General features: G+C 35.6%; 1 long non-coding RNA gene across 1 annotated transcript; it reads left to right on the forward strand.

Moving 5' to 3' along the window:
* Positions 2,490 to 8,893, forward strand: LOC110255840. Its single transcript, XR_002336720.1, has 3 exons — positions 2,490 to 2,632; positions 3,789 to 3,949; positions 8,608 to 8,893. It is a non-coding gene; the product is annotated as an uncharacterized LOC110255840 (long non-coding RNA).

Here is a 9,139-nt window from a genome sequence, read left to right on the forward strand (position 1 = left end):
ATGGGAATTTTGAATAATGAAGAGACAGTCCAAGAGGAGACTTAGTATCCGGTTTTTCTAGAAGGAGACCACAACAAATGCAAATACCACAGAAAGGAAATAACCTCGATGTACATGGGTTTCAGAAAGAGGTTCCTAGGCTGCAGTTTGGTGTGTGAAATACACAGGTACGTTAGGTGAGAGGATGAGCCTGAGCCCCTCTCTGTGCTGTCTTCAAGCCATGAGAAGTTTGGATTTTATTTCAAGGTAATGGAATACAGATGGAGGGTTTTTAAGAAAGAAAATAACATAATCTGATTTGTGTGGTAAAATTTCACACTGACTGCTGTGTGGAGAATGGATTATAGGAGTGGAAATGAGAAGGCAAAGACAAGCATTAAGAAACGGTTCCAGTTATCCTGATGTAAGGGAGTGGTGTCTTGGTTAGAAAGTCAGAGGATGTATATTTGGGAACATCAATTTACCTAGAAACATCACTGCAGAAGAAAATCTCATCCTTGGTAATTTAATTAGTGCATGATGCTAATTAGTGAATCACAACATGGTCCCGCTGCACAGAGGGAGAGGTTAGAAGGATGAGCAGGGTTTAAAAGAGCATTTGATATTTGGTATCAATATATCAGACTGTAAGACTATGGCTATATGACACTGTGACAAATCTAGGATTTGAATGGCATAATATGCAGGATTTTATATTTCCTTCCTCATCCTGTTCTCCAAACAGAGGAATTATTTTGACCATTCAAACATATGAGTGGCAGCTGCAGCCAATTTGAAAGTTTCAGCAATCCTGAGAGGAATGGGAAAGTAGAACTTTGGGAAATACACTGAAATGCTTTGAGTACCCTCACAAGGTTGGAAGACTGATTTCGGGGAAAGAAAGTAGTCATTTCCTACAAGAACAGTAATTTGGACACTGATGTTTGTGTTAAAACTTTCCAAGTGATATGAAATTTAAAATCCTGTGGGTGATATTGATTTGGATATAACTTTAATAACAATTGATATTATTGTAAGTGAATGAAAGATATTCATTTACCTATATTATTCCTAGGAAAAATCAAAATTGGTTAAGTCTGTTAGCTTCCACAGACATTTATCGAGCATTTATTAAATATCAGCACTAGACTATGCCCTCAGAGATTTTACATTTTTTTGAGGGTATACAGGCATGTAACCTGATCATTTGAATATAATATGGAAAATCATTTTTAAAAATAGAGGAAGGCACAAGAGTACCCCATGGCACAGTGAAAAGACTCTTGTTTCAATATCCACTTTCAGAGAGGACTTGGTAGAAGACAGAGTGCCTGAGGTGACGCTTGAAGAAATGAGCAAGAATATAGCAAGTAAGGAAAAGTGATAAGAACTTCCCTGGCCAGGGGTCGGCATATGTAAAAGAAAAGTGATCTGAAAAATATGTTGTGTAAAATACAATGACAAACAATTACATATCAGAAGGGCATGCTGGAGTTCCCTCTGTGGCACAGTGGGTTAAGAATCTGACTGCAGGGGCTTGGGTGGCAGCTGTGGCTCAGATTCGATCCCTGGCCTGGGAATTTTCACATGCCAGGGGTGTGGCCTTAAAAGAAAAAAACAGCATGCTGAGAAATAGTGAGATTTAATATTAAGGAATATCTAAGGAAGAATTTAGTGACTATTCTGTCTGGGATAGGGATTCTCTGAAGAGCTATATGGAGGTGAAGTTTCAAGGATATATTAATGTCCACCCATAGAGAAAACAAAAATAAGATTATTATGCATCAGTGCTTTTACATATAATTTATATTATATTAATCATGACCATATTTACACAAAAGCTTGGAACCCTTATATTTAATAATAGTAATGACTGAAATGTATATGCATAAAGTTATGTACACATATATGTAAAGACATAATTAACATGTAAGCATAAGTACATACATTTATTGAGATTATAAATAGATGCTGAATTCTGCCCCAGATTCACTGCGTATCTTATTTATGTCTCCATGTAACATTGTAGTTGATGGTTGTCTTCTACTATTCATAGCTGCCAATGCTGATTCTTAACTATGTATAAACTGTAGTTAAAGATGATTAGCTATTAAATTCTAGAGATAGAATTCCTGCTTGTTTGAAGTCCACTCTAAATCCAGCATTTGATATTCTATGGCTTGTTAATTTACTAGACATTCAATAGCAATACTTAGCATATTAATTTGCTGGAGTTGCTGTATCACAAACAGGGTGGTTTCATTAATGAAACTCTCATAGGACAGCAGTAAACAGGCAAGTAAGATTTTATTCAAGACTGTTGAAAAAAGGAAGAGAGATTGAACTCAACTCTGTTAGAGCAAAGGGCAGCAGCATTCTGCACCTACGGGATCTAGTTGGAAAGTACTGGAAGACAATAGACAGTAGGTAGAAAATGTAATTTGGTCATCAGTGTTTGCCAGTGCCGCTTACTGAAGTCTGGACTCTACACCCCAACAGGTACTGGGGATGTTGGAACCTGTATTGTTTCGATGCTTACTCTTCAAAAGAATGGCTCTTAGGTCATTGAGAACGATATTCCTGGCTTGTGAAAGTGGCAAGAAGAGGAGGGAAGATTAGTAGAGAAGGAATTCATAATTAAAAGTCTTCCAAAGTAAGTTTGCTAATATAAGGAAGCTCAGAGGCATGTAGTCAGAAAGAAACCTTAGTCAAGCTGAGGGAAATCTTAAGGACCTGTTTTTCAGCTTACACAACATACATTTCTTGTCTCTTAGTTCTAGAGGCTAGAAGTGAGATCAGGGTGTTAGTGGAATTGGTTCCTTAGGGCCGGGAAGGATCGTCTGTGCCGGGCCTTTCTCTCAATGGTTCTCTGGCAGTCTTTGGTGCTTCTTGGCTGCTACTGCATTACCCTGATATCTTCCTTCATCCTCACATGATGCTCTCCCTGGGCACCTGTGTCCAAATATCCCCTTTTATCAAGGACACTGGTCTTCTTGGATTCACCCCCTCTCTTCACTAATGACATCTGCAACAATCCTGTTTTCAAATAATGTCACTTTCTGAGGTGGTGAGGGTTAGGACATCAATATATGAAATGCAGTTCAACCCGTAATAGTATTTATGAGTTAACATATCTAATAACTCAGACGACTCCAGACATATTGAGAATTCACACTTAAATGGATTCCCATGGCAATGTATGACTATGGGTCATTTGGTTTCAGTTATAATGAAATGTGTTTATTATTACTAGTGTTTTTATTAGTCACAATATTAGACATATATAATATTATACATATATAATCTCTGGTTAATAAACTCTTAGTTTATTTTAGAGAGATGCCTTCCAATAAGTATTCAATATTAACCACTCTAGTAAGATTTTCCTATTTATGTCAACATGGAGAGTAAATCAGTTTTCCCCTGTCATATATTTAATATTTATATTGACTATAGTATTATTATATGCTTTAAAGACTCTATGGCTAGAATTTTATAGGATTTGGATTATGCAGCTACATCCCAATTAATGAATAACAGGTACTTGTCCATTAAAGGTGTAAAATCAAGAAAGAAAAAAAAAGTTTAATTTTCCCAGTATATAGGCTTCTAAGTTTAAATAATTGATCAAAACAAATGTGTATGTTATTTCAGTGAAATAATTATATCTCTCTGTAAATATTGTGTTGTGCTTGTTATTTTGAGTTCACACAGGTTTTTATGAAAGTAAGGTGTGAGTTGTTCTGTCATACTTAACTACAGTGAAAAGCTGTTGCTTGAGACTTTTGTTTTTCTTCTCTGTCTCTAAGGGGTACTCAAGTTCAACAGGAGATGAGAGAAGAGCAAGGAGATGATGGAGCAATGGGAGGCAGCACAGGAGGGTGTGATTGATTATATCAACAACAGAAGCAAACTTGAAGAGGAAGATAAGAACAGAACAAAGCCGTTAAAGATGTCTCCGTGCAACACAGTAGGTGAAAACTGTTTTATAGAGGGTCAAACTGAGAGGGAAGAAAGGAGGTTTTTGATTAAAAAAAAAAAAGAGAGAGAGAGAGAGAGAATGGTTTCCTCAAGTTTCTTAGAAATGAGAAAGCAAAGTAAAATATCACTTTTTAGAAGCAATTTGTGATATAGTGGTAACTGGATACTCTTTAAAAAAGCAGTAATGTGGTAACTTTTTTTTGCATAGGATCATATGGCTATACACAGAGTTTCCTTTAAATAATATAATTTAAAATGACTGAAATGAGACTTAGACTCTTGGCTGAAAAAGCATTGGTATTGAAAGGGAAAGGAGTTGAATTTTGGATCACTGTAAGCCATGAGTCGAAAGTGAATGGAAGAAGGAAATGTTGAAATCAAGAAAGCCAGTGGATTTTGCTCTTGTATTGAAGTTTAAAGTGTTTGCTTCAAGGTTTGTAACTGAACTCCTTTGCTGAAAAGAAATTAAAACCTAGGGAAAATGAAATCCAAAATGCTGATCTCTGGCCATGGCCTAATGTTAACTTTCCTCAGGCTGTACATTTTTGAGCAGTGCGGTTTTCTTAACATGTATGGACAGATTTCCACAGTGCTGTCCTAAATTGAGACTATTGGGCAATGCTTACGGTGTGCTGTTATTTATATTTAAAGGGCTATATGGGTTGTTTTGTTCTACCCTAGATCCTGGGCTTCTTCTTTAAAGTCTTGGTCTTTCTGAACTTCATAAAATTAGTTTAGAAAAATAGTAAAATTGTTGATCATTATAGGTTTTGCTAATGAAGGTTTTACTTTGCTTTAAAATGGTCTTGTCTGGTTAGTCATGGAAGTTGCTTAGCTAAGCAAATATTAAGGGATAAAAAAACTCAGGCAAACCTTCATTAATAATAACACGAAACATCAGAGATCATGAACTATTGTGACACAACAATAACAGATGGAACTACTCCATTGTTACTGTGAATAAGGTAAATCCTTAGACAAATTAAGGATTAGTAGAAGCTGATAAATATTTCCTAAAATATTTATTTGTGATCATTTGAACTTTGTATAAGTGAAGTTTAGATGGTGGTTTTTACATGTTGAAGTGGGTGATGTTCATTTTTAAAGTACTATATTATGTGGAGTTCCCGTCATGGCTCAGTGGAAATGAATCTGATTAGTATCCATGAGGACACAGGTTTGATCCCTGGCCTTGCTCACTGGGTTAAGGATTTGGTGTTGCTAAGAGCTGTGGTGTAGGTCGCAGCCACACCTCAGATCTGGCATTGCTGCAGCTACAGCTCCGATTAGACCTCTACCCTGGGAACCTCCATATGTGGTGGGTGTGGCCCCAAAAAGACAAAAAAACAAAACAAAACAAAACCAACAACAATAAAGTACTATTCTATGTTATATTAAATGTCTACTACTTATGAGAAAGTATTTTCAGTAGGACGTTTTAAATGTTTGATGGTTTCGGAGACCATTCGATTCCAAAGAGAGATTATATGACTAAATCCCAGGGGAATAGTTTGAGATTAGAACACTTTTGCTTAAATATGTGTTAAGTTCACATTTTATAAGTTAATCTCTTACTGAATTCCAGTATTAATAATTATTTCATCTCATAGCTGAAGCATGTGATGTTCCATGTTTGACTACGAAAGAGGAGGAATCTAAAGGCTTATAGATTTATTATGGAAGACAATAAACAGGAATTGTATATTTAGAGGTTGAATTAACTCTGTAAAGTCATATACAGTCTTTCTAAACATAGAAATCTTATAATATATGCATATTTTACAGAATAAGAATCTTCATGATAAGAAGGTATTAAAAGGCCTATAGGGAGTTCCCTGGTGGCTCATCGGTTAAGGATCCAGCATTGTCACTACTGTATCTCAGGTCACTGCTGAGGCATGGCTTCAGTCCTGGTCCAGTAATTTCTGAATGCTATGGGTGAGGCCAGAAAAAAGAAAAGGGCTGCAAAACTTTGATGAGAAATATTACCATTTGTGAGTGTTACGAAGTTCCCTTTCTCCTTCTCTCCAGTTTTTTTTTTATTCAATTTCTCTTTAGTTGTATACTTTGCATAATACAAAACTCTATGCCTACTCACTTTTTCAATATTGACTCATAATTCTAAGAATTATTTTTAAAGAGTATTTTAAACTTTAAAAGAAAATAAAGACATTTAAGAGGTTGGGGGATCATTTAAAAAATTATGGTAATTTTATTTGTATGTCAAAACATCTTAAAATAATAATGAAGACCATCACACTTCTTAGTTTCAAGCTGTATTATAAAGCTAATGGTCATCAAAACAGAATCATACCAGTATAAAAACAGAAGAAAGGCAATAGTACAGAATGGAGAGCTCAGAAAATTAATACATATGTATATAATCAGCCAACACTGGAGAGTGGAGCAAAGAACAGTCAGTGAACAGACAGTCTCTTCAATAAATGCTGTTGGGAAAATTGGATATTCACAGGTGAGAGAATGAAACTAGACTCCTAATTTACGCCACACATAAAAGTCAACTGAAAGATCCAAATCATAAAACTCCTATAAGAAAACGGAAAAAACTCTTTGATTTGGGTCTTAGCAATGATTTTTGGTCATGATAACTAAAGCACAGGCAAGAAAATAAAAATAAGCAAGTGGGACTACACAAACTAAAAAGTATCTGCATAACAAAAGGAAGAGTCCGCTAAATGAAAAGCCAAGCTGTTGTTTGGGAATAAAATATTTGTGAACCAGATGTCTGACAAAGGTTTATTATCCAGCATATATAAAGAACTTATACAACTCCATAGCAAGAAAACAAATAATCCAATTTAAAAATTGGCAAAGGACAGAATAGATGGTTTCCAAGGAAAATATATGAATGGCCACAGGTATATGAAAAGGTGCTTAACATCGATAATCATAGAGAAATGCACCTCAAAACTACAATGAGATATTACCCTGCACCTGTTAGAATGACTAGCGTCCAAAACAAATGCTGGTGAGGATGTGGAAAAAAGGGAACTCTTGTGCACTGAAAATTGGTACAGCCAATTACGGAAAACACTATGAAAGTGCCCCCTAAAATTACAGCTAGAATGACCATGTGATTCAACAATCACACTTCTGTGTATATATATCGTAAGGAAGTGAAAGCACTGTGTTGAAGAGAGACCTGAACCCCTGTGTTAGTAGCAGTATTATTTATTGTAGTGAAAACATGGAAACAGTCTGTGTCCATTGACAGATAAATGAATAAGGAGGTTGTTTTATATATAGGCAGTGTTGTTTATATGTGCACAATATTATTCATCCATAAAAAATGATAAATCCTCCATTTGAGACAATACGGATTGCCCTTGGGGACCTAATGTTAAGTGAAATAACTCAGAGAAAGACCAATACTGTATGATCTCATGTATATACGGAATTGAAAACAAATTAACTAGAACCTAACTAGAAAACAAAAAAGATCAGATTTATGGTTACAAGAGGTGCGGAGATAGAGGAAAAGGGAATTGGATGGAGGCGATCAAAAGGTACAAACTGCCAGTGATCAAGTACCAGTGACATAATGTCCAACATGATAGTGTGGTTACACTGCTGTATGATATATGTGAAAGTTTTTCAAGAGTAAATCCTAAAAGGTCTCATGACAAGGAAGAAAAAATGATCTTTTATTAATTTTTTGGTATCTTTGTGAGATGATGGATGTTAACTAAATTTATTGTGGTAATCATTTTATGGTATATGTAAGTCAGGAGTTATGCTGAACAACTTAAACTTATGCAGTGCTATGTTCAGTGTATCTCAATAAACTGGAAAAAGGAATGAAGAGTCATAGATAGATAGGTATGAGATTAGAAATAATTTCCAATAAAATATTTCCTTCGTGAAATCTGATGTAATGACTTGCTAATACCACAAAATAGTCGAAGCACTGTCTCCGCTGAAATCATTCTGTGCATATATACTTAAAAATAAAAAAAATCTGTAGTTCCCACCATGGTGCAATGGAATCAGCAACATCTCTAGAATGCTGGGACACAGGTTTGATCCCCAGCCGAGCACAGTAAATTAAAAATCTAGTGTTGCCTCAGCTGCGGTGTAGTTCACAACTGCAGCTGGAATCTGAGCCTAATGAATTAACTAATTAAATGAAAAAAATAATAAAAATATAAAGACATTAAAATAATAGCAAAATAAAAGAACCTGAAAACAAACCTAATTTTTAGGTTGATGGGAAAAGTGATCAACGTATAATTGTTTTGAACTGTGCTTTGTTTTAACCTTTAATTAACTTTAGTTATGTTAAAATTTTTAAAACTTTTGACCTCATGTTCACCATCAGTTGGTGACATTATTTTGCATTTAAAAAGAGACACCTGATAGTGCCATTTTGGAATCAGACGTTAAGGAGAAAATGAATGCAAATCTGACAGACAACATTTATAGCTGGAAATATTTGATATTACAGTTATGATTAAGAATACAGAATAAAAACTTTTTTCTGTCTCTGAAACTGTCATACCACAGTAGTGAAACTTTTTTTCCTCAGGGAATATCTTTTCCCAATATTACTAAACTGATGAAGAGAATGTCCTTCATAGTTTTCTAGTCTAACTTCACCTCTCCCTTTGCTTGCTTCCTCCTTTCAAGCTCAAGTTGAATGTCAACTGCAAGAAGACTCTTCTGCAGTTCTACCACCTGCTATACCTTCATTTTATAAGCCACTGTAACAATTTATATAACTTTCCTGTTTGTTACCATGTTATTCCTGATTTTTAAATTGCATCATTGGTAATTAACCTAGAATATAACAGCTTTGACGAAGAAAAATCTACCTCTTGTACATCTTCATATCCAAATGCCTGTCTCAATGTGTACAATCTTTTTTCTCCCACTCAGCCACATAAGAATGGGTCTGGAGGAGTTCCCATTGTGGCTCAACAGAAATGAATCTGACTAAGCTAAGAACCATGAGGTTGCGGGTTCGATCCCTGGCCTTCCTCATTGGGTTAAGGATCTGGCATTGCCGTGAGCTGTGGTATATGTTGCAGATGCAGCTCAGATCTTGTGTTGCTGTGGCTGTGGCATGGGCTGGCACCTGTAGCTCTGATTTGACCCCTAGCTTTGGAACCTCCATATGCTGCAGGTGTGGCCCTATAAAGCAAAAATAAATAAAATAAAA

Source organism: Sus scrofa, chromosome 11 (assembly GCF_000003025.6).
Source record: "Sus scrofa isolate TJ Tabasco breed Duroc chromosome 11, Sscrofa11.1, whole genome shotgun sequence".
Classification (NCBI taxonomy): Eukaryota; Metazoa; Chordata; class Mammalia; order Artiodactyla; family Suidae; genus Sus; species Sus scrofa.